Consider the following 27911-nt stretch of genomic DNA (forward strand, 5'->3'; position numbering starts at 1 on the left):
TTCTTTGTAATGATAGGCCGATAGTGCCCTTTTAATGTACGTTTTTAGGCCGATAGTGCCTTGTTAATGAATTTGGATTTTCCTTGCTGTCGTATATCGATGTAAAATTTATAATCTTTTTTTGGGATGAAAACTCGTAAAAATTAATGTAAACTGCATCTTTGGCCGAGAGAGACCTTGGGAGGGAAAACTTGTAAATAATGCAAGCTACATCCTTGGCCTAGAGAGATCTCAAGAGGGAAGTAAAAAATTTAATGTAAGCCACTTCCTTGGCCGAGAGAGCTATGTACTAACCCCTTAGACTAGTCTTAGGCAAACATTACAATGTACATCACTACTCATGTCGCTCGTTTGCAATTAGGGGACATCGAAGAAGGTTTTGATACTAATTGATAAGAAACATGGAAGAACCACACCACAACAACTAGCTATTATGGTTTTTTGACCTAACTAGGATCAATATGGAAACATATTACAGAAATAGAACTGTTTTGAAACTTATTTTCCCTTTGAGGCGTTCAACACGGGTGTCGCTAGTCAACATAGAATCACCCCATGCCATGTATTTTTTTTTTAAAAAGAAAACTAGCTTGAAAAAGAGACATGACATCATAGTATTGACGTTGGAGCCACGTGTGTTAATGATGATCTTGAATGTGACTCCAACAACATTTGTTTTAACTAATTTAAAATAAGTTTCACTGCCCTCAAATAGGGGGTCTATTTTTTTTTTTTTTAATTCATGGTGTTGCTATATGCCCTAATGGGAGACTACGCCTTTTATTTTTTAATTGTTCTTCAAGTGTTGCTATTTTGAGTAGGGGATCTATTTTTTTTTATTGATGGTGTCACTATCCCCAATGGGTGACTACCTTTATTTTTTGTTCTTGTAGTGTCGTTATCCCCTAATGGGGATTACTTTTTTTTTGTTCTTGCAGTATTGTTATCCCTTACACGGGGATCTGTTTATTTATTTAATTTATGGTGTTTATATCCCCATATGAAGAAGGACTGTCTTTTTTATTTTGTTCTTTTAGTGTTGCTACCCCCAGTAGGGGGACATACATACATACATACATATATATATATATATATATATATATATATATATATATATATAGAATTTTTTTTCATTAAATGGCATCACTTTCTCTAATAGTAAGATATGTGTACTTAAATATTTTTGCATTTCTTTAGTGATGTCCCCAAGTGGTATACTCTATTTTTTAAAAAGTGACTTTGTCCTCCTTTTTTTTATATAAGTTTTCTGCCACATTGTAATTTGTATGTTTTATATGACCGAGTGGTAAGAGTATGATAAATTTATTTAAAATTAGTTATTGTTGATAGTTTTAATTTGTTTATTGTTGTTTTTTTAGTTTTTAGATATATTAATAGGATATTATGGATCAAATTGTGACTTTTATTTATACTAGAATTTTTGAAGGTTTAGAAGGTGTTATGTTTAATGGTTCAAAGAAAGGAATGTATATTAAATGTGATATATCTTGAAAAAAAGAATTTGCAACAAATTTTTTCTTGAAGATGATCAAGTAATATTATCTTTACAATATCATTTTGTTAGGTGGAAATAAATATGAAGCAATGGAATTGAGTGATGATGTTGACGTTCATTGCATGATAGACGGGTTTTAGTGCCAAACAATTATATAAAAAATGGAAGTATACATTGAAATTGATGTCGAAGGTACATTTTCAATTCCATTACAAAATCTAATACTTTACTCAGGTAATGAACAACAATGTCAATGTTTATCAAATATGCCAAGAGAAAAAGATGATGAAGACAATGAAGGCTACCATATTTCTCCTTCTTTTCAAAGTGGAGAGAAATCAAGTGAAGATCAAATAGATGATTATACATAATCTAATGATGTCATTGTCGAACCTATTTTTGTGGTTCATTTCAAGGAAGGTAATATTTAAATAAAAGTTTTAGTTGTTATTAGTCTTTTATTTTTTATTATTGTTGGCTATAAGAGGTGAAAGTTAATTTTTGGGTAATTTACCTCATTATACAATCATAAATTAGAGTTATCTGAATCAGGAAGAAATTCAAGGGATGAAACTGCCAAGTACTTAGTCAATTGGTGATGATTTATATGTTGGTCTTGAGTTTGAAAACAAAGATGTTGCAAAAAAATGTGATTAAGCAAAATGCAATCAAAATGCATCAAAGTTTTTATGTGATTAAATCTAAAAAAAAGTGAGTCGTTAGATTTTCAAATGTGATTGATGGTTGTGAATGGTACATGAAGGCAACTGAGTCAAAAAAATTAGGTAGTTGGAAAATGACTCAATGGGGTGGATAACATACTTGTTTAAGCATGTCCTTATCACAAGATCATGCAAAGTTAGATTTAGACTTGATATCATCTTTCATACAAGGTAAGTTTTTTTTTTAAGTTTAATTTGTATTTTTGTAGATTGGGAAAGAGCGTGTAGTACATCCTTGGTTGTCTTTCTAGCATACTAGGAAAAGTGTATTTAGCTGGCTCCGTTGCCCTTATTCTTCCTTGAATTCCCCTTCCTTCCCTAGATGATGGAGGGATAGTTATTGGTTCAACCTATACGCTATTATCCAAATGGAGATGGTGCAAGATACTCTACAAAACGAGCATGCTCATTAATTAACATGAGAATTTTGTTAGCTTTTGCAACTATGTTCTCCATTAAAAAATAGTCCAAACTATCAGGAGATGATATAAATGCCAAATATTCAACTACAACACTCTGTTTCATAATAATAAATTAAGGGGAATTTGTCATAAATTCCTAATAATGCAATGATATATATAATACTAATAAATAGATTAATATAACTGATATACCATCAAACACACTGTCACCTCATCTATATCAATTCGCAATTTACCTTTGCGTGAATACCACCTCATATGTTATGAGTTCAGACTTAATAGTCCAATCTAAGGTGTAGTGGGAGTAAAGTGCAAGTTAACACGATCTTTCAACTGATGTAGAGCTAAACTTAAAAATCCTAGCCCAATCTCACTATGTTTATCATGCAAGGTCAACGCGTGGACATTTGTTGGGGTACTAGGATCTTGAGGTATAGGTTGCTAACACCTAATTGTCTCATTACGCTATCTAGTTGATGTCACTCACATGTAATAAGAGAAATAAGGGGACATACAAACCCTTATATATGACGTCCTTGAGTGCAATCCAAAAGGATCTAGGTTATCAAATCCTCAGAGTATGGTTGCCAATTTATCTGAAAAAATTTAATAAACATTATAGACTTGTTATCATGTTAGTTTTCCTTTTTTTAAAAAGTCAACAAAAAGAACTTACATGTTTTTACTTCATCATGTTAAATTGTGTATGGTAATATTGAACGTCATCTTGTATAATTATTCCATGACCTGTGCCAGACCATCTAAAATAAAATGTGAATTTTTAGATTCATAACCAATTTAACATAGCATAACATAACCTTTTAAATTTAAAATTATTTGACAATTACCTTAAACCTACTAGGCATCTAGGAGAAATGGGTGGTGTAACCGGTGGAGCTAGCCTTTGAAAACATTCCCATGCAGATTATTGCATAAGAATGACCAGTCCACTAATTAATGAGGTAGCATAATCCGTTAATATGCATAATTGTTGATAAAGATATCCTAATGCACAACACCTCATGCATAGTTCTTTATCGTGTCAAAATCATGTTAATAAATTAATCACCTCAACCTTACCCAATGGGGGCCCCTATCAACTAATATATCTCGAAATACGTGGTCTCATAATGCAATGCAAATATTGAAGGTTATTATTATTTTTGTTGATGTTGTTGAATGCTTCACCCAACCATGACAATTTTGTGACTAATCCTTTAATTTTATCATCAGGTGAAACAATCTCTAAATACATGTAAGCTACATTAATTACATGAAAATTCTCAAAATTTAATTTTTGTGCATTTCATATATTAATGAAAAATTATATTAGAAATAATACTTAAATAAATACAAATAGTTAAATAAATTATGAAATTCTTTACTTAATGCTTTTCAATCAATGTCATGTCTCGATAAAATTGTTTCTCTGCCATAGAGTCCAACAAGTAATGCTACATCTTGAAAGTAATAGTACACTCTCCAAAAAACATATTAAATGTATGTCTTTGGTCTCTATCTTTCTACTATGATTGAAATAAGACTGACTCTTATAAAATTAAGTATGGTAATCCATCCAAAGCCAACCTTGTCTAAAAATAGAATTATTTGATGTAGAACTCCATTTATTTCGGCATGCGTCAGACATGCATGCCTTATTGACAATCTATGATCAAACTTTCTATTCCATACATGTATTAAATTAGTTACACTTCCCTTATTTTGCAACATCAATGAAAAAAAAATAGATCTCCCACTTGGAGGTAGCGACACTTGTTTTAATAAGAAAGGTAGTTCTCCATTGGGGATAGCGACACCATTTAATAATAATAAAAAAAATTAGTCTCCTTTTTAAGAATAGCAACACTAGAAGAATAATGAAAAAAATATAAAAAAAAGGTAGTCCTCCATTGGGGGATAGCAACATCAATTCAAAAAAATAGATCTCCCACTTGGAAGTAGCGACACTTGTTTTAAATTAGTTAAAACGGGTTTTGCTGGAATTGTGTGCAGGATCATCATTGACATACACGACTCTAGCTTTCTCAATACAGTGCCAATTCAACGCCACATGGCACTTTCAAGCCAATTTTTTTATATAAAAAAGAATTGCATGACATGAGATGAGATTGTGTTGACCAGTCCAATATAAAAATAAGTTTCAAAATAGTCCAATATAAAAATAAGTTTCAAAATAGTCCAATTTCTATAATAAGTTTCCATATTGACTTTAGTTAAATAAAAAATGAGCTATTATAATTGAAAAATTCAAGACTTTATAAAACACACTAAAATCTTATACTTCCAACGATTGTTGAAATACAACATAATTTGGTGCACCTCATGTCATTATAAATCAATGAATCACTCAAAAAATATAAAAATTACCATATATAATATCAACCAAAGTTATGTAAAAGTGAATATATATATATATATATATGAGAATGTTAATATACTCTCATCTATTTTTTAGTTGGAGTATGTTAGCAACCTATACCAAAATTTTAGGACAAGAAAATCACTCATTTCTTTTGATTTGGTTAATTTGTATAAAGGATATTATAGTAATTTAATTTAATTTTAAAAGCAAAATAAAATATTTTCTCTATCTTATTAATAACTTCATTTTTTAACTCATTTTTTTTATTAATTAATTTTTTATTTGTTTAGAGAGAGGGGCGAGCCATCATGAGAGATGGGAGAGAAATGAGTTAAAAAAAGAATTTAATACGAGAGAGATAAATGAGTTAGATAAGGAATTTAATAAGAAAGAGAAACAGGTTGGAGAAGGAATTTAATAAGAGAAAAAAATGACTTAGAGAATGAAATTAATAAAAGAGAGAAAATATTTTATTCTTTTTATAAATTAAATTAAATTACTATAATATCTTTTATACAAATTAACCAAATCAAAAGAAATGAGTGATTTTCTTGTCCTAAAATTTTGATGTAGATTACTAACATACTCCAACTAAAAAATAGGTAGGAGTATATTAACATTCCATATATATATATATATATATATATATATATATATGTTTATTTATATTTATAAAATTAAAATCGTGTTTCAAGTGAAACATAACGTTATATTTGGATAAAACACCATTCACATCAATCAACCGATTTGCAGTGCCCCATAGTTATGTAGCCTGATCTTATGAATGCGGACCTCATGCCTCTTGCTAACTAATTTTAACCTACTTCTCGTATGCAGGAGTTTATACTATTATATATACCATAAGATAGACCAAATTACCCTATTAAGATTTGGAACCTTTTAGAATGCCCGAAGAAAAAAAGAAAAAAAGACAACAACACAAATATTTGCATGGAACCAACCACCTTGAGAGAGAGTATTATGATTATAATGTCAACATCTAACTATTTAAAAGTAATTAGTGGCTAAGTTAGTTAAATTTTCATGTCAGTTACTGTTAGTTCATCGATCTTTTATCTATATATTCTCTCTATTTTTTTTATAGTTATTTTATCAGTATTTTGTTATTTTTTTCATTGTCATTTTTTTAAAATTAATAACTTATTAATTTTTTTTCATTTTTATCCTTGATAATTAATGTATGTTTACTGAATAATGTGTCTATTCATTTTTCAATATACCTATTTCTTCTCCAACCACCTAAAAGGTATAACAGGAAAATAAGTAATAAATACTTTGAAAAAATAAAATATCAATTATTTTCTTAATTCTTGTGCATAACCTTAAAGACAATGAAAAAAAAAATAGAAGGAGTATGAAATAATCGATTATATTGAATGAAGTAAGTTCGTATTTTTCACATGGACTAGGGTCTTGTCTAAGACAGTGGTTATCTTGTGACAAAACCAATCTATAAAGATAAAAGAAGTGATTATTTATCTATTTATTTATAATATAAAAATTGAGTTACATTTTATTATGTTGACACGTTATTATAAAACTAATTTTACATATTGTAATGTTAGTATATTTATCCATGTGACAAATTTTTTAAATTCCTATCTTTTATTATATTTTTCCTTTATTTTCTATATATTACATCTTTTCGCATTTTATTTAATCTAATTCTCATTTTTCTATTGTCTAATTTTTATTTCATCATCATCATTAAAAAGGTACTACTTTTTTTTCTTCCTTGTTTTTTTCTCCCCTCATTTTTCTATTGTTTAATTTTTATTTCATCATCATTAAAAAGGTACTACTTTTTTCTCTTCCTTTTTTTTTCTTCTCTACATTTTATATTACATATTTACGTTCTATCTAATCTATTTCTCATCCTCTTTGTTTATTTTACATATTTACGTTCTATCTAATTTATCTCATATTCTCTTTGTTTATTTTTTATTTCACATGACAATCTTTGTCAAAAATAAAAGGTACTACTTTTTTCTTCCTTTTTTTTTCTCCTCAACCCTCAATATTACATATTTACATTTTATTTAATTTATTTTCTACCCTCTTTGTTTAATTTTCATCTCGCATGATAATCTTTGTCATAAATATAGAAGGTCATACTTTTTTTTTCATCTTTTTTACTATTCTCAATTTGTCACATAAAATGAGATTTGATATAATCACATCATAATCTTTGTCAAAAAATAGAAGGTACTACTTTTTTCATTTTTTTTTATTATTATCATTTTGCCACATATTTTTATCTAATTTATGTCCTACCTACATTGAACTTGAATTTTAAATTATTTTTAAATATGAAACTATTTATTTTTTAATGATGACTCAATATGATTTATTTATTTTAATTTTAATAGAAATTGAAAGTGACAAGAATATATTATCTATATAGCATTTTCTATAATATTATTTTTATTATCATTCTATATTTGTTTTGAGTAACTTCAAATTGTATTTAATTAGTAAATTAGTAATTATATATATAATCATATTAATTAATAATTAAGAGATTAAATTTAATTAAATTGTTCATTATAAAAAATAAAATACAAATTTTTTTGTGTAATTATTATTAATTATGAGTAACATAAAAATATTTTTTCGTCAAAACTATAATGTGTGATAATTTAAAATTATGTTTAATATGTAATTATATATGAATTAATGATTTTATTAATTAAGAGATTAATTTTGTTAAATTTTCAACTACAAACAAATTAATTATAATTATAAATAAAAATGAAGCAATATTAGTTGATATTACTTGTAGATTAAAATATTCAATCATTAATTTACTATTTAAGAAATTTAATTTGATTAAATTCTCCGTTTCGAAAAAATAATAAATATTATAGTAATTAATTGACATTTATGTTCATTAATAAGAAAAATAATAAATTTTTTTATTAATACTAATTTTAGATAACAATAAAAAAAATCTTTGGGCAAACCTCTCATCAATTGTATTGTATATGAGGAGTTGCATTTTTGAAAATAATGAATATATGTATATTTTTTTATTATCAATTTTTTAATTTTATAAAATATTGAAATAGACTGATTTATAAGTATATTACATAATTATATATATATATATATATATATATATATAACTTATATATTAACTAACAAAATAATATTTTTAAATTTAAATTAAAAAAAAATATCCACGAATCTATGTCTAGTTAGTTATAACTTCTAAGAAAATACTGTCAAAAAGCACTATGCAACGTCTCTATCAAACATCTCTTATTTATTTCCATTAGATGTTAAGCCATTTTATGTATAAATAAACAAGGCATAAGCCTTTGTTTCATGGATATGTCCGCAAACAAGTACAGCCGATTTTGTACGTAATTAACTACAGCATTCTATAACTCCGAATATTGCCGTTTTCACCTGCACTAGCAGCCGCACGACAATACGGTGATTTTGATCCCTGCTAGTTTTTTGTGCATCGTGAGTAGTGTGTGGTCGTAGAAACTTTCATCACAATGTCGAGGGTTGAGAAAAATATAATTAAATCACATTACAAAGGAACCAAGTTAGACGAATGACACATAATAAGAATTATATAAGTAAATACGTGGAAACTAATAAAGTGTCTTAGCCCTTAGGCTTCAAACATCAAACTAAACTCTCACTTAGCTATGGCTGGTTGTGCATGGCATTTTGGTCTTCTGTTTAGGATAACCATTTTGATTATCCTAATAATCCCCATTGCAAATACTCAATCTCAGTATTTTGATTACCCCAACTTCAATGCAACTAATGTACAGCAACTAAAGTTGGAAGGTAATGCTTCTACCTCAGATTCTGCTATTCAACTCACAATGAACACAGCAGACCCTAACATCAACGGGACAGTAGGAAGAGTCACATATCCAGAGCCAATAAATCTTTGGGACAATTGTTCAAATGAACTGAAGGACTTCACCACCAACTTTTCCTTTGTTGTTTCCTCAAATCAGATTAATTATGGTGAAGGTTTGGCATTCTTTCTAGCAAGCTCAGATCTGCCATCAACAGATCATAAAAATCTAGGAGGAGGAGGCCTTGGTGTTGGCCTTGTGGGTAGTAACGAAAATCTTCTCCAGACAGATTATCAATTTGTGGCAGTGGAGTTTGACACTTACTCAAATGGCTGGGACCCTGATGGCTCACATGTAGGCATAAACATCAACGATATGAGGTCTAAAATACTTGAGAAATGGTGGACAAATATTACAAAAGGGGAAGTTTGTAACTGTAGTATTGTATACAATTCTAGAAAAAATACTTTGAAAGTTTCGTTCACTGGATACAAATTATTTGCTGGGGATGAAATACAGATTACACAACACCTTTCATACGACGTTAATATCATAGATCAATTACCAAAGTCGGTAATTGTTGGCATATCAGCTGCAACAGGAGCATATGCTGAGGAACATACACTGCTGTCATGGTCATTTTGTACAAGCTCACCAAGTTATAAGGCTGAACCAAAGAAGAAAAGCAAGGTAATCACCACAAAATTGTTGGAGGGCATTGGAATTGGTACAGGTTTGTTTTTCAGCTTATTAGCGTTGGTCTACATTTTTTTATGGAGGAAGAACAAAAGAAAAGAAGGACGCACTTCAGAAGCCACTTCTCATCCGAAGATGGATGATGAACTCCAAAAGAGGCCCAAGGAGATTGGTTATAATGAATTGATCACTGCAACCAATAACTTTGAAGCGACACAGAAGCTTGGCCAGGGTGGTTTTGGTGGCGTTTATAAAGTTTATTTCAAAGACTCAAATTCCAATGTTGCTATAAAGAGGATATCAGCAGGTTCAGCACATGCTTTGAAGGATTACACAGCGGAAGTAACGATCATTAGCCAATTGAGGCACAGGAATTTGGTGAGACTCACCGGTTGGTGCCACAAGAAGAATGATCTTTTTCTAATATACGAGTACATGCCAAATGGAAGCTTAGATTCTTGTCTTTTTGGTGGAGAAAAGTTGTTGCCGTGGGAGGTGAGGTACAATTTAGCTCTGGACTTGGCATCAGCATTGCTATACCTTCAGGAAGAATGGGAAAAATGTGTGCTTCATAGGGACATCAAATCAAGCAACATAATGTTGGACTCCAATTTCAATGCTAAGCTTGGGGATTTTGGCCTGGCTAGGCTGGTGGACCATGAGAAAGGGTCACATACCACAGTTATGGAAGGGACAATTGGTTACCTTGCCCCTAAATATATGACCACAGGCAAGGCTGGAAAGGAATCTGACATATTCAGTTTTGGGGTTGTTTTGTTGGAGGTAGCCACTGGAAGAAAAGCCATTCACCACAAAGACATGGAGGGTCAAGTATCATTAGTTGAGTGGGTGTGGAAGCTCTATGGATTGAGAAATCTCCTTGCAGCAGCAGATCCAAACCTATGTGGGGAATTTAATGTGCAGCAATTGGGATGCTTACTGGTTGTTGGTCTTTGGTGTGCAAATCCAGATTGCGCATCCAGACCCAATATAAGGCAAGTGATTCAGGTGCTCAAGTTCGAAGCTGCCTTACCAAATCTCCCACAACAGATCCCGCACAACCCTAGTATCCCTGTCTGACAACAAGCTAGAGATTTTCAAATAATGAAATGTTGTGTCCTTTTATTAATGGTAGGTTGTGCCTTTTCATGAAATTCTGTATCTATTTATGAAAAGATTCAAGGATTAAGGTTGTATTTAAAAAATAAAAATGGTCTATTCATAAAATATATATATATATATATATATATATATATATGTATGTTTGTTCGTGAAAAGATGAGTTATCTTTTATAGGTTTGCATTTTCTCACGAATCTCACCGAAAGATGAGTTGGTTTACTAAACGATCCATGTTTCTTGCAGATTCATGCAAGAAATTACATAGTTTTTTTTTCTCTTCCAAATCACATCTTTTCTCCTCGCGTTTAGAAATAATTAAAGCAACTAGAATTATGCATGTGAAATACTATAATTGAAGACCAGTCTCTTAGCCCACCATTGAATTCGTATTGCGAAGGATAAGTACTAAGGTTATAGAAATACAAACTTACCCTTCCATTCATTAGAGACACCCCCACCCACCCACATAAATTATAAGCCCATTTTTAATAAACTCTTGGGTCGATTTGTTTTAAGAAAATTATTTATAAAAGCATTTTTTAAATAAAATAAACATCTTATTTTATATATATATATATATATATATATATATATATATATATTTGTCTAAACTTTTTTTTTTTTTAAATAAATAGTTTCTACTTTTTTTAAGAAGCAATTCTTATCCGCTTCTTAAATAATTCCTTTTTTAAAAGCATTTGTTTTATTTTTTTTTTAAGTTTAAACAAACAAACTTAATATAATAAAAATTTACGTTATAAGTGCTTAAAAATTAATAAGTTGTATTTGGATGTATATATTCATAAACACTTATATAATTTTAAAGTGTTTGGATATATTATCATTTAAGCATTATTGTCTTATTTTAAAAATTAAAAAATTAAAAATTAAATATTGACTAGGAATAAAATAAAAAAATAAAAAAATAACTAAGTAATTTTTAAAAATGACATTATATAATACAATAATATTAAAAATAATAATAATAAAATTACTAGTCACCATTTACCCAATTTTATTTTTTAAAAAATTAATAATAAAATGAGACTTGAGTATTTGAATTTTGATTTTTGTAATGAAAAATATGTGATGAGTAAAAACAATAAGTCACAAAACAGTAACCGAAACCCACAATTAAAAAAAAAGTTACATACCTTTAACAAAGAGGTTTTCAATAATGAAGATATTGTAGCACCATGATTTTATTAATTATGTATATTGATATGTGTGTAATTAAGATTGTTGTTTTAAGTTGTTTGAGTTGTTATATAATATTTGGCCTATATGGGACGATGGTTAGAATTTAGATGATCCTAAGTTTAAGTTATAAGAGATATAGGTTAAGTATTTAAGCATGGACTCAAAGAGTGTTGAGGTATATAAAACGGATTTTGAGAAGTGAAATTCATAATTCATAAGTTAAGATTTCTAGAAAGAAGTTAAAGAGGTCTCTCGAAACTGAGTTGTTGTTCAAACTTTTAAGCATTTCTAAGGCCATGGATCTTCCTAAAGGCTAAGGATTGGATCTTCAAGCCAAAGAAAGATTGTGGAGATGAGATTCTTGAGAATCAACTTAATGAAGCTCTAGTGAGAATTATAGGGGGAGTTTCCTCTTGCTCAATTTCTTCTAACTAGGGAGTTCAATCGAGGTAAGAAAAGGTTAATTGCAGTTTATATATATTATATAAGATAAATGTAATTATTTTGATTTGAATTAATGGATGAATGTTTAGATTGGTTAAAGATGGAATTGTTGCTTTGGTGCCTAAATATTTGTTGCATGTGTTGGATGAAATGCATGTGGCTTTTTAGGTTGGGATAGCAAAGGAGAAGGTTAGCACCATAGGGGTGTGATGCATTCTCACTTAGTGAGTTGATACTTGTTGAACGAGCCTTCATAGGTTGAAGGCTAGGACCTAAATGTTGGGTTTTTGCTCAGTCTCGCTCAACAACCTGGGCTTGCTATTAGAAGCTCATTTGGCAAGCCATAACTCGCTGAGCAAGAATGGCCACAAAAGGTGATGGTGATGGTGATTGAGCAAGAGATACTCACTCAATGAGAAGCGAGCCACGTGATGTGGAAGTTGTTGAGCGAGATTAACTCTCTCAACAAGAAGACCTAAAAAAGGTCAAGGTTTCTCACCAAGGTAGGCCTGTTCAATGTGGAGTTATAGAGAGCTCGAGTAGCTCAATGACCTTCAAATAGTTGACCAAATATGTTGGTTTAGCTAGAAGGTGTCCTAGTGTTGTATGAGGTGTTCTTATATCCTAGATAGGCTAGGAAGTGATGTATGAACCATATATAATGTATATAATGTTGATGGTGCTTATGATGATGATGATGATTATAATATGTCATTGATGATATTTTCTATGGTGATTATATATGTATCTTTCATATATGATGATGTTGAATTGTATGCTTATGCATGATGTTAGAGTGAATGTAGGGAAGACTTGAGCCCCTAATTCACATAGTTGAATATGGTGTTGGGAAGGCTATATCCTCTTCATTCAAGCTGGTTTTCGAAAATGTCTTTCAGGTAGTTTAAAGGAAAATGATATGTTGAGTTGTTTTATTGAGTTATTCAACAAGAGATTCTAGATGATTGGATCTTTGGGAGTCCCATGCTTTATAGTCCTAGATGGAGATTTCTTTTCTAAAAATACAATTCTCCTTTAAACAATGTTGTGAAAATGATGTGTGGTGAGCTGTTGCATAATAATTGTTGAAGGACCATGTTTAGGTCCCCTGGACTTGGATGTTTAGTTGGCACATAAGTCATATCTTGTCACCAACTTAAATAGTATAAGTATAGATGGTGCTGATATTGGTGACCACCCCTCAACTTACATGTCAACTCAACATCCAAGTTTAGGAGACTTAGACATGGCCATCCAACAACTATTATGCTATGACTCACCACACACCATTTTTACAACATCATTTAAAGGAGAATCATGTTTTTAAAAAAGACATCTCCATCTAGGACTACAAAGCATGAAGCTTTCGAAGATCCAATCATCTTAAATCTCCCACTAAACATCTTAGAAAAACAACTTAACTCATCATTCTCTTTTAAACTACCTATAAGGCCTTTTTCAAAATCTAGCTTGAGTGAAAAGGGTCCAACCTTCCTAATAGCACACTTAAGTCAGCAAATTAACGACTTAAGCCTTTCGTACATTCACTCTAACATAATGCATAAGCATACAATTCAACTGCAACCACCATAGGTTGGTGCCAACATCTAAGCACTCAACAATGAAAGATACATATATAATCAACATAAACAATATCATCACCATCATCAATGACATATGATAATTATTGTCAACATTATAAGCACCATCAACATTATATACATCATATGTGGTTCATACATCCTTAGTAGCCTATCTAGGATATAAAAACACCTCATACAACATTAGGAAACCTTTTAGTTAAAAAAACGTTTTAGGTTAGCGATCTAAAGCTCGTTAAGCAACCCATGTTCTCTGTAGCTCCACGTTAAGCGAGCACTAGCTCATTGAGTGACCTTGACCCTCTATGGGTATTCTTGTTGAGCAAGCCCATCTTGCTAAGTGGACAACACATTTTGTGGCTCACATCTTGTTGAACAAGTATTTCTCACTCAGTTTCCATCACCTTCTTTGGCCATTTTTTTTGGGCAAGTTTTGGCTCGCCGAACGAGCTTCCAATAGCAAGCCCAAATTGTTAAGTGAGACTAAGCTCGTTGAGTGAAAACTCGACATTTGGATTCTAGCCTTCAACTTATGAAGGCCCGCTCAACAACTATAAACTCATTGAGCAAGAATACAATCACATGCATCTCTAAGGTAACAGTTTGAGGTGAAAACTTTTTTTTTTTTTTTTTCAAATAAGGGTACATATATGGTACTATATTACTCAACCATTATCATCCCTAGTTCTCGTTGATGTTAAAATGTGAACATTTTTACACCGATTGTACAATAAATAGTCAGTTAATTCAAAGTGAAAAATAGTGAGAAAAATATAGAGAACTCTAAAGAGTTTTTTAGAGAGAAAAAATAGTAAGTCAATGTGAAAGTGTTATATAAATTGATACTACATTATTATTGTATTTTTGTATTTCATTATTGTTATAGTTTAAGCTAAAGTATTAACAAAGTTTGGTTCTAGTAGAAGAGGTTAGTCACCCACAACATAACAAATTAAGGTTTAAATCTCCACTAAGTATAGTTAGTGTAGACCATATCTCAAACATGATAATTTTCTATAAAATAATATACTAATGGGAAACCAAAAATAAAATAAAAATTGTATTTCTATGAAAATGGGTACTCAAATTATCCTAACAAAAGTTGAAAGCTTCCACCTTCTCACCTACATGTGATCCAATAAACTCTTTGTTAGATGGAGTACTGATAAAGACATTCTTACGCCCAAATATGAAGGATTTGGTATTGCAAGTAATTTGTAGAATTAGATAAAATTACCTTATGATTGGATTTAACATTGTTTTATAGGTGATAGTTATATTAAAACTCATTTAATTGATATAATAAGGGAGTTTTATTAATCATTAATGATAATGATGAGTTATGTGAACATTACAATACTATTTTTTATTATGAGTTGTATGGTTGTCAAAAAGAAAAACCCTTCTGCACAAGTAGGGATTATTCAAATAATTCGGCTTCCAATAGGAAACATACTTTATTGTCTTGAGGTTTTTGATCATGTTGAAGGGCATCAAGGCTATTTGGTATAGAAAAGGTTTGTTTAAGTAACTTACAAGTTCATTGGTTTTTTCTAACTCATTTCTAGAAGGTTTTCATGCTAAAAATGACTATCTATGTTCCTATATATAAGAACCAAATACATAATTCACCAAGATTGATAAAAATCGTTAATTTAATTGATAACAATAAATTTATTTTATTTATATTATTTTCTAAACCTACCTTTATATTACTTCTCCTTCCTAATAAATATTCATATACTAGTATCTTTTAACCAATTGGCATGCATGCTTTATATTATTTTTCCTTCTTAAGATTAATACTTATTTTTCTCTTAATCAATTAGTTATAATTAATACATTTTATCAACTTTAGAGAATACATTAATTAAAAATATTTTAGTCTAAAAATAATTAATATATTAGACAACATGCATTGAATCTTATATAAAGAAAACGATTGTTCAAATCTTATAAATACAAATGGAAGTAGTATTTGGTGTTATTACATTTTTTTACATTTTAGCTTAGTGTCTAGTATTTTAAATTGACATGGCAGGAAAATTATGATCACGTTTCTGTACAGCTACTAAGAATCAGCTGGGAAAACATCGAATTGGCCATTTTAACATTAAATAAAAACCATATAAATAAATCCAAGTTCAATCGTTACAAATTCAGACAATTTTTAAGTTGGGACCGTGAAACCTGACCTTAGTATAAAGATTCTTTCAGAGAACAAAGCAAGGATTATGTATCTCCACGGCCACAGCCTTTTTGTGACAAAACTAATCATGAACCTATAAAGACGGCAGGAGAGCTTATTAGTTATAAACATAGTTTTAAAAACTGGACCGGTCATCGAATCAGTTAAGGTATTGGGTTAGTGGGTCAAAAGTTGAACTAGTGGGTCATTGGTTGAACCGCATGACTCGATTTTTATTTATTTTTATTAAAAAATATTCATATTAAATATATTTATACTTATAAATTTTAATAAATTCATATCTTATTTTAAATTTAAATTTTTCTATCTTATTTAAAATTATTTTTATTTTTATTTTGTAAAAAAATACATAAAAAAATTACATGTTAAACGATATATTAATACAAATTAAAAATATAAATAATATGTACATATATAATATGCTTGCAATTAATATCACAAAATAATATATGTAATATTTACATAGATATTGAATTATTAAATATATAATTTAAAATTATAATATACTATAAAAGTTATTTAAGTTGTATATATTGCAAACAAATATATTAGAACAAGTAGTCATTGTTATATTTAATAAGACTCCTTGTTTTTTCATTAAGAGATTCAATTTTCATTATTATTTTTGTGATTTATGGTCCTTAAAAAATTTTAAAAAAAAAATATAAAAAAAAAAGTGGTTGAACCGGTTTGACCCACCGGTTCACCGGTTGAACCGGAAAATTGACCGGTTCAATCCAGTTTGAAACGGGTCGACTGCATAACCGATCCAACTTCAGATTCGGACTGGCTGGACCACCGGTTCCCGGTCCAACCGGTCCGACCGGCCGGGTCGGTCCGAGTTTTAAAACACTGGTTATAACATTTAGGAAAATACACCTATTTAAATAGTGAAACGTCTCTGTCAAACTTCTCTTCTTTATTTCCAATTGATGTCAAACCATTTTATACATAATTAACACAATGCAGATGCCTTTATTTCATGAATTTTTCCGCTAACCAGCACGACTAAGTTTGTCTGTCATTAATTACCACATTCCATAACTTCGAATATTGCCGTTTTCACCTGCACAGGCAGCCGCAGCACAATACGGTGATTGTGATCTATGCTCATTTTTTATGCACGGTGAGTTGTGTGTGCTCATAGGAACATTCATCACAATGTGTTTATTAAAATAAGGGGCAAATATAATTAAATGACACCAACTATAAAAGGAACCGAAAGTGTGTTTGTTAGGCTTCAAAGATCAAACTCAGCTTTCACCTAGCAATGGCTGGTTGTGGATGGCAGTTTGGTCTGCTGTTCAGGACAACCATTTTATTCATCCTAATAATCCCCATTGCAAATGCTCAGCCTCAGTCTTTTCACTACCCCTACTTTAACTCAACTTATGTTAAGCAGCTCAATCTGGAAGGTAATGCTTCTTCCTCAGGTTCTGCTATCCAACTCACAGTGAATGCAATGAACCCAAACAACAAGTTTGGGACAGTGGGGCGTGTCACGTATCCCAAGCTAATAAATCTTTGGGACAAAAGTTCAAATGAAGTAAAAGACTTCACCACTAACTTTTCCTTTGTTGTTTCCTCAAATAAGAGTCCTTATGGAGATGGTTTAGCATTCTTCCTTGCAAGTCCAAATCTGGTAATCATAAGTGATATATTACTAATGGGAGGAAGCCTTGGCATTGGCCTTGTGGATGATAAGATAAATAGCCTCTCACCAGATTATAAATATGTGGCAGTGGAGTTTGACACTTACTCAAACACATGGGATCCAGATGGTGCACATGTAGGTGTAAATATCAACACTATGAAGTCTGAAATGTATGAGAAATGGTCGACAAATATTACACAAGGGGAAGTTTGTAACTGTAGTATTGTATACAATTCCAGAAGCAATATTTTGAACGTTTATTACACTGGATACAATTTCCGTGATGGGCATGCAACACAGGTTACACGCCAACTTTCACACCACGTTGATATCACACAGATATTACCTGAGTCTGTTGTTGTTGGCATATCAGCTGCAACAGGAGATTATGCTGAGGAACATACCCTGCTGTCATGGTCATTTAGTACAAGTACAAGTGAGGTCGATCGAGTGAAGGAATGCTGGTTACTCAGCAAAAGAATGTTGGAGGGAATAGGAATTGGAACCGGTTTGTTTTTTAGTTTGTTTGGGATGATTCACATTTTATTAAGGAGGCTGACCAAAGGAAAAGAAGAAGATTGCATTTCAGAAGCCACTTCTGATCTGAAGATGGATCATGTATTCGTGGACACTGGGCCTAAGAAGATTAGTTATCATGAATTGGTAAGTGCAACCAACAATTTTGATGAGACACAGAAGCTAGGCCAAGGAGGTTTTGGTGGTGTTTATAGAGGTTATTTCAAAGACTCAAACACCTATGCTGCTATAAAGAGGATATCAGCAGGTTCCAAGCAGGGTATAAAACAATACACAGCAGAAGTGAAGATCATTAGCCAATTGAGGCACAGGAATTTGGTAAAACTCACCGGTTGGTTCCATAAGAAGAAAGATCTCATCCTGGTATACGAGTACATGGAAAATGGCAGCTTGGATCATCACCTTTTTCGTGGTGAAATCATCTTGTTATGGAAGGTGAGGTACAACATAGCTCTGGGCTTGGCCTCAGCATTGCTTTACCTACAAGAAGAATGGGAAAAATGTGTGCTTCACAGGGACATTAAATCAAGCAACATAATGTTGGACTCCAACTTCAACCCTAAGCTTGGGGATTTTGGCCTGGCTAGGCTGGTGGATCATGAGAAAGGGTCACCAACCACAGATGTGGCAGGGAACATGGGTTACCTTGCCCCTGAATATATGAACACGGGCAAGGCGAGAAAGGAATCAGACATATTCAGTTTTGGGGTTGTTCTGTTGGAGATAGCCACTGGAAGAAAAGCCATTCACCACAAAGACATGGAGGGTGAAGTGTCATTAGTTGAGTGGGTGTGGGAGCTCTATGGTTTGAGCAATGTGCTTGCCACAGCAGATCCAAACCTATGTGGGGAATTTGATGTGCAGCAAATGGAATGCTTGCTGGTTGTTGGTCTATGGTGTGCAAATCCAGATTCAGCATCCAGACCCTCTATAAGGCAAGTTATTAAAGTTCTTAACTTTGAAGCTCCTTTACCAATTCTCCCACAACAGATTCCAATGCAAGATTTTCTCTGTCCCATGACAAATGAGTTGTTTCTTACAGTTTCATCTTCCTCAAAGGCTACAAGTTAATTGGTTAGGAAATTATGTTAAACAGACAACACTATATACACATCCTTTATTTACTACACATAATTATGTTACTTTTTCATTTTCTCCTTTTAAATGTATTCAAATAGCTTCCACTACTAATTGATGAGTTCACGTAGTGATCAGTTATTTTGCGTTACCTAATCAACTCTGACAGCGTGGATGGAAAAACAATAATTTACACGACTGTAAACTCTAAAGGGTTCATCGTCTAATAAAAAAAAAGTATGAGAAAGTCCACGATTAAAACAGTAATGCATGAAAACTTGTTGGCATAATATTTTCGCACGTGTTAAAATATGAATTAAACAATCATTAATTTGACAATTACCTTCCTAAATTAAACAAACAAGAAACAATAGAAGTTTTTGACATTCAACAGATGTTAGGCTGAACAATTGAGGAAAAAAAAACTGATTTAGAAATGGATGGTACGTGGCGAAGGGAGAGAGGTAGAGACATGCCTAGAAAGAAGTGTGTTGTGCAGAGAATCGAAAATGCTTCGTCCAAATCCCCTAAACACGGCTCTTCTGGGTACTTTTATGAAAGAAACCTACTTATTTGAGTCCCTACTCCATATTAGGGATGGCGATGGGTCCCGTGGGGTGGCTAATAGTGAATCCGCTCCTGTTTCGCTGAATGAAAATTGGTCCTATATTTATTTCATATCCACACGGGTATTTATTAAGTGGGTATCCATGAATTTCTTAAATATCCACGAATATCTATGGATATTTATAAATTTTTTAAGAAATTAAAAAAATTATATTATAAATAATTTTAAGTTTATATTTAATATTATTGAAATATTAAAAATAAAAATTCAGTGTTAATTTTGAACTTGTATTTAACGTTAATTTTGTTGAAATAATAATAAAAATGCAAAATAATCAATAACTTAAAATACATCAATTTCACAAGTTAGAGTCTCATCACAAAGCTACAATAATTCAATCTCATAATTCAAAACAAAAGTAAACAACTTAAAATACATAAATCTTATTGGTCCAATCAAAGCTAGAAAATTAATCAAATTACATCTAACATAATTCTATAACATGCTTAACACAAGTTGGTAATTTCATCAACCTCACTTTTGTAAGAAAATAAGATGAGAGAGTGTAGTTTTAGGGTTATGTGGTATAAGGATAATTAGGATATTTAAGAAATATTATTAAACAGGTACCAGCGGGTATGAATATCATCATACCTGCCCCCGCCCCGTTTATAAATGTGTAAAAAATTATCCGTCTCCATTATCCGCGGGTACCCAATTAGTCTATCTATTTATTATCCGTAGCTAATTTTACCCGTAAATATCCGCGGGATATATTTTTGTCATCCCTAATCCAAGTACAAATGAACGGTGATAATTTCATCTTTAATTTGATGTATAAGTCAAATATTTATTTTATAGTTTAAATAAATTTTAATCTCTTAAATTTAGAATGAATTTGTTTTTAATTTTTTAAATTTAAAATTATTATTTAATTTAATAACTTTTTAAAATTTTAATTTTTTAATTCATCACTCACTGATGTATATGAAAGTAACTGAGATCGTAACATTATTTTGATTTAATATATTATTTTTACTAGTAAAGATATTAGTAAGTAGGTTTTATATAATATTATTAGACAGATTTATTAATAAAATTTGAGTATAAAGATTAAAATAATTTTTTTTAAAAATACATGATTACAAATATCTGTTTTAATTTTGAGATATTAAAAATAAGTTTATTTTAAAATTAAGAGACTAAAAATATATTTAAACATATTTTATATTAATAAATTTAAAATAAATTATGTTTATAAATAAATATTATATTTAAATATATATTATATTTAAAATTTGAATAGTATATATTTTTAAATATGAAAATTATATTTTAAACTTATGATAAATAATTATACTATAGTATAAGATTATTTTTATTTATTAATAATTTATTTTTAAAATATTAAAATTAATTTATAAATAATTATAATAAATAAAAAGAAAATAGATATTAAAATAAAAAAAATTTCTAAATTTCTTATACATATTATCGTGTAAAATAACGATTTATATTTTATATATTGAAATTGATTTAACTAGATCTCAAAAAAATATTTAAAAAAATAAATAAAAATAAATTATATGAGTTTTCTTTTTCTTGGCAAAGTACATGAAAGAAAAAAACAATACAAATTAAAAGGCAAGAATTAACCAAAGCGGATCTATTTTAGTTTACAGTTTTTGGGATTGTCTTTAGCCGCTTATCTATTTTAATAAATAATTTTCATTTTCTTTTTTAAATTTAATTATAATAATATTTTTAAAAGAAGTTATCAATAATTCAAATAATTTATATCACATTACGATTATTTATGTAAATTTAAAATATAATTTATGTTTAAAAATAATTTTTATTATAATATAAAATATATTTAAAAAAATTTATTATAAACTTATATTATATATAAAATATTAATTTAATGTCATACAATATCGGTATAATTTTTTTTTTTTTTTTTATATTTTGGACGAATCAAAACTTATTATTTGTATAGCTTTTAAGATAACTTTGTAATAGTTAATAAACATACCATAAATAATATTTTATGATTAAATGATTATATAAAATTATTTTATATTGTCAATGTATAACTTTTTTTAAACCTACTTCTACATCCACACAACTTCTACATAAAATCTTCTTAAACGAGATTAAGTTGATTTCACTTGGGACGAATGTAAAGTGCAGAAGAAAGGAAAGTATAATTTAGCCTTGTTTATGCTCTAAGTTAAAATTTTCCGTTTAGAAGGTTAAGCAAAGCTAAGTTTGTTTATAATGAATGAAAACATGTAATAAATCCGAATATTGCCGTTTTAAGCAGAGCACCATGGTGGTGATCCCTGCTCATTTTTCATCGAATCGTCAGTTGTGTATACGTGGGAACATTCGTCACAAGGTGGAGTTAAGACAAATGTGATTAAATATTATATCATATATATGAATATATAAAACAGACATGAAAGTGTGTTAGGCTTGAACTTGAAACACTATTTTCACTCAGTAATGGTGGGTGATTGTGATTGTGATTGTGATCGGCATTTTGGTCACAAAGCAATCACTCCTCCTTTTTGTTATGCATGGGGAACCTTTCTGTTCCTCCTCATAACCCCTCTTGCAAATGCTCACCAACTTTCTTTTGATTACAACTTCACTGATTCTGCTGATGTAAAACAGCTAATCCTGCAAGGAAATTTTTCTGCTTCAAGTAGCGGCATTTACCTCGCAGCTGATCCAAACGGGAATGGGAGTGTTGGGAGAGTCACAAGTCCCCAACTTCTTCATCTTTGGAACAGAAGCTCAAATGAACTTAAAAAATTCACTACCCACTTTTCCTTTACGGTTTTCACAAACCAGCTTCCTGGTGGAGACGGTTTCACCTTCTTCCTAGCAAACCCGAATCTCCCAGATGTGAATGCCACAGATGAGATACAAGGAGGAGGCATTGGCATTGGCCGTGTGGATAACGTTAGACTTAGAGCTCTCCCAAATGAGTATCATTTTGTGGCGGTGGAATTTGACACTTTCTCAAACCATTGGGACCCAGACTACCCGCATGTGGGTGTGAATGTTAACTCTATGGAGTCTGAAATAGTTGAGAAATGGGGGACAGGTGTTTCTTCAAGACTCCCTTATGATTGCAGTATTGAATACAACTCGCAAGATTATTTACTAAACGTTTCTTTCACTGGATACATATTCAGTGGAGAACACGTAAATGTTGTAAGACAGTACCTTGGTTACCACATTGATTTGAGTCATTACTTACAAGAGTGGGTTATTGTAGGTATATCAGCTGCCACGGCAGCTTTGTCTGAGGAACATTGCCTTCTGTCGTGGTCATTTAATAAAAAAACACCAAGTAACGATCATCATAAGAAGAGAAGCGAGTTAATCAACAAAAAGTTGTTGGTGGGAGTAGGAATTGGTTTTGGATGGTGTGTGACTTTGTTTTTGTTGATCTACTTTTTATTGAGGAAGAGGAAGAAAGGAAATGAGAGAGAGGAAGAAGCCACTTCAGAAACCGCTTCTGATTTGAAGATGGATGATGAGTTCCTAATGGGCATTGGACCTAAGAAGATCAGCTACAAGGAATTGGTATCTGCAACAAACAACTTTGAAAAGACACTGAAGCTGGGGCAAGGTGGTTTTGGATGTGTTTATAAAGGTTATTTCAAAGACATGGACTCCTATGCTGCTATGAAGAGGATATCAGTAGATTCAACACAGGGTGTGAAGGAGTACACAACTGAAGTGATGATCATTAGCCAATTGAGGCACAGGAATTTGGTGAAACTCATTGGTTGGTGCCACAAGAAGAATGATCTGTTTTTGATATATGAGTACATGCCAAATGGAAGCTTAGGTTCTTGTCTTTTTGGTGGAGAAAAGTTGTTGTCATGGAAAGTCAGGTACAATGTGGCTCTGGACTTGGCATCAGCATTGCTTTACCTTCAGGAAGAATGGGAAAAATGTGTGATTCATAGGGACATTAAATCAAGCAACATAATGTTGGACTCCAATTTCAATGCTAAGCTTGGGGATTTTGGCCTGGCTAGGCTGGTGGACCATGAGAAAGGGTCACATACCACGGTTATGGAAGGCAGAATTGGTTACCTTGCCCCTGAATATATGACCACAGGCAAGGCTGGAAAGGAATCTGACATATTCAGTTTTGGGGTTGTTTTGTTGGAGGTAGCCACTGGAAGAAAAGCCATTCACCACAAAGACATGGAGGGTCAAGTATCATTAGTTGAGTGGGTGTGGAAGCTTTATGGATTGAGAAATCTCCTTTCAGCAGCAGATCCATACCTATATGGGGAATTTGATGAGCCGCAAATGGAATGCTTACTGGCTGTTGGTCTTTGGTGTGCTAATCCAAATAGCAAAGCAAGACCCTCAATAAAACAAGTGGTTAAGGTGCTTAACTTTGAAGCTCCTTTTCCAATTCTCCAACCATAATTCCCTGTGCTAGCCTTTCTCCCTCCAACTACAGATGACTTGTTTTTCACTTTTATTTAGAAGTGAACAGAAAGTAGTCAGCAAGTATTATTATCTTATCCAGTTTTGACTTGGTAGGGTTCAACTCAATTGTAAATGGAATTTCACTTAACGTACTATAAATTGTAACATTTTAATAATTCAGTTTACGTAAAAATATTACTGCAAGTAGTGTATGATCTATGAATAATTTTGATTTAATTTGCATATATTTCCTAATAAATGAATTCTTTTCATGTTTTCTTAAATGTATTCCTAGCATTCTATGTCTGATGGAATAATTGTACTGTCCTCTGTCAAAATTCAGTGGGGTAAAATTCGTTTGAATGTCCATGTAAACTAGGAACTTTAAATTATTGAAATAGGCAAATAAATAAGTTATTACAACTAGATATATACCCATTCCTTGCACGGGCACATACTTTTCGAGAGATGATTACAAGCTAAAATTACTGCTTCTAAACCAAGTAATTCAAGTTTAAGTGTACTTAAGAGGTCAAAACCTAGAATAATGCCTAAATAGGTCCATCTACAAATTAGTTGATGCTATTTTAACTCACGGATTTTAAGACTGAAAAAAAATATTGTTTACGACTCCCAACTTTTAGACAAATGCTTCTACATAGCTCAACATACCATGTATAAAAATGAGCAGCGATCACGGCCAAGATATTGTGCTGTGTTGCTTCTGCTAGTTAAAACGGCAATATTCGTCTTCATTACATGTTGGGATTAATAAGAGACAAACTTATCTTCGCCGGTTTGAATATTCAGGAAACAGCTGCCAAAAACATTGTTTTCTTCTTTTAAATTTAATTACAGGAAAAAAAATAAGCATATTAAACAAAAAAAAAACAAGGAAATTTTGATAGATCTATGATGAGCAAGAATAAAACATAAATACACACCTGCTAGGCTTAAAGTTCAAAGTCAACTTTACTCATCACTCACCAACAATGCTAGATTGTTGACACACCTTAGTGATGCTATAAATTGTGGCATCCAAATCACAGTGGAACCACAACTTTTGCAATGTTACTAGAGTCACATGTTCCAAATCCAAACTCATTCATCTTTGGAACAAGAGCTCAAATGAACTAACATACTTCACTACCGATTTATCCTTTGTTGTTTTCTGAAATCAGAGTTCATATGGTTATAGTGATCATGGTTTGGCATTCTACCTAGCAAAACCAAATCTCCCAAATGCAAATGACACTGTAGAACTACATGGAGTAGGCCTTAGCCCTGGTCATGCGCATAAGCAAACACTTCTCCCAACTGAGCATCAATTTATGGCAGTCGAGTTTGACACTTTCTCAAATCTCCCAAACGTGAATGATACAGCAGTACTAAAAGGAGGAGATCAGCTTGTTTTTTTAATCTTTTGATCATGTGGATAACCAAACCATACCCTGTAATTCCGATCATAAGAAGAAAAGGAAGTTCATCAACACAAAATTATTGGAAGGATTAGGAATTGGTTTAGGTTTGTGTGTTTGTTTATTTGGGTTGGTCCACGTTTTATTAAGGAAAAGGAATAAAAGAAAAGAGGAAGAATCCACTTCTTATTTGAAGATGGATGATGAGTTCCAAATGAGAACTGGAGCAAGAAGGATCAGCTACAGCCTACAAGGAATTGGTATCTGCAACAAACAACTTCGGAGAGACACAGAAGCTGGGGCAAGGTGGTTTTGGTAGTGTTTACAAAGGCTATTTCAAAGGTTCAAATTCCTATGCTGCTATAAAGAAGATATCAGCAGGTTCAACACAGGGTGTGAAGGAATACGCAGCAGAAGTTACGATCATTAGCCAGTTGAGGCACAAGAATTTGGTGAAACTCACCGGCTGGTGCCACAAGAAGAATGATCTCTTCCTCATATACGAGTACATGCCAAATGGAAGCTTAGATTCTCATATTTTTTGTGGAGAAAGAGAAAGTTTCTTGTCGTGGCATGTGAGGTACAACATAGCTCTAGGCTTGGCCTCATCATTGTTTTACCTACAAGAAGAGTGTGAAAAACGTGTGCTTCATAGGGACTTCAAATCAAGCAACATATTGTTGGACTGAAATTTGAATGCTAAGCTTGGAGATTTTGGCCTAACTAGGTTGTGTTGGGTTTATTTTTCACGGTAAGAAACGGTTATAACTTTATTATTTTTATATCCAACAATTCTATTCTTAAACAAGGAACCGTCTTTATATATCATTACTTATCACTTGTTTATGATATCAAAATAAGTTATACACAATTCCACAATAGTGAGATATTATATGCTTTGAAATTAAATTATCACGATTTTGTTTTTAGTTGTTAATCAAAAAGTCTCTTAACTATTAAAATATGTATGTATTTTATAAATTCTTATTTCTTCTTTTATTTTATCAACATTGTTTTAATCCTAACAAATTGGTGGATCATAAGAAATGGTCACATACCACAGTTGTGGCTGGGACCATGGGATACCTAGACCGTGAATATGTGAACACTGGTAGGGCTAGAAAGGAATCCGACATATTCATAGTTTGGGGTTGTTTTGTTGGAAGTGGCCAGTGGAAGAAAAGCCATATTTCACCATAAAGAGAAAAAGGGTCATGTATCATTAATCATTTAATTGAGTGGGTGTGGAAGCAGTATAGATTTGGAAATCTTGTTGCAGCAGCAGATCCAAATCTACATGGGTAATTTGATGTGCAGCAAATGGAATGCTTACTGGTTGTTGGTCTTTGGTGTGCTAATCCAGATTGCAAATCAAGGCCATCTATAAAGCAAGTGATTAAGGTGCTTAACTTAGAAGCTCCATAACCTATTCTTTGTTAAGATACAAACAAGTCCCACGTCGATAAAATAAGACAAGAAATAACAACTTATATAGTACAAATATATTTTAATGACAGAGAGACTTTTTAGATAATGACAAAAAATAAAACCGTAAGGACTTAGGTTCAAAGCGGACAATATTTCATTATTATGAAATATGCATGTGTAATAACCCTTATAAAATACGGTGATTGATGACTATATCCCTCCAACAACAACAGATGAGTTTTTCTTCTCAGTTTCATCTTGCTTTAAGGATGCAAGTTAAATGGAAGCAAACAGAATGCAGTTTTTAAGTTTGATTGGTTTGGTAGTATTGGAGTCATAAGATTCACCTCTTCAATAAAAGGTTTGCCATACAATCCCACTGAAAATTATTGTAAATCCGACTTTGCATGCATCGACGAGACACGAAATTATGGTACCGACTACCAAGCTATATAGGTCATTTCTTTTTACAGAAGTTATATTGGTCTTAAACATATGTAATAAATCGTTTAGTAATGTTTCATTAAAGAATAAAATAATAAATAAAATGTAAAATACAGAGAAAAAAAAATTAGTATCACTATTACTATTTGGTTAGAAACA

The 27911-nt window shown here is 31.4% G+C and overlaps 4 pseudogenes; all 4 read left to right on the top strand.

Moving 5' to 3' along the window:
* The first annotated feature begins 8402 nt into the window (after positions 1-8402).
* Positions 8403-10907, top strand: LOC109804711 (L-type lectin-domain containing receptor kinase IX.2 pseudogene; annotated as a pseudogene).
* A 6522-nt stretch (positions 10908-17429) lies between these two features.
* Positions 17430-19541, top strand: LOC109804710 (L-type lectin-domain containing receptor kinase IX.1 pseudogene; annotated as a pseudogene).
* A 2188-nt stretch (positions 19542-21729) lies between these two features.
* LOC109804708 (L-type lectin-domain containing receptor kinase IX.1 pseudogene) lies at positions 21730-24756 on the top strand (annotated as a pseudogene).
* Positions 24757-25135: 379 nt separating this feature from the next.
* LOC109804707 (L-type lectin-domain containing receptor kinase IX.1 pseudogene) lies at positions 25136-27719 on the top strand (annotated as a pseudogene).
* The last annotated feature ends 192 nt before the right edge of the window (positions 27720-27911 follow it).

Source organism: Cajanus cajan, chromosome 2, assembly GCF_000230855.2.
Source record: "Cajanus cajan strain Asha chromosome 2, NIPB_CcT2T_4, whole genome shotgun sequence".
Taxonomy (NCBI): Eukaryota; Viridiplantae; Streptophyta; class Magnoliopsida; order Fabales; family Fabaceae; genus Cajanus; species Cajanus cajan.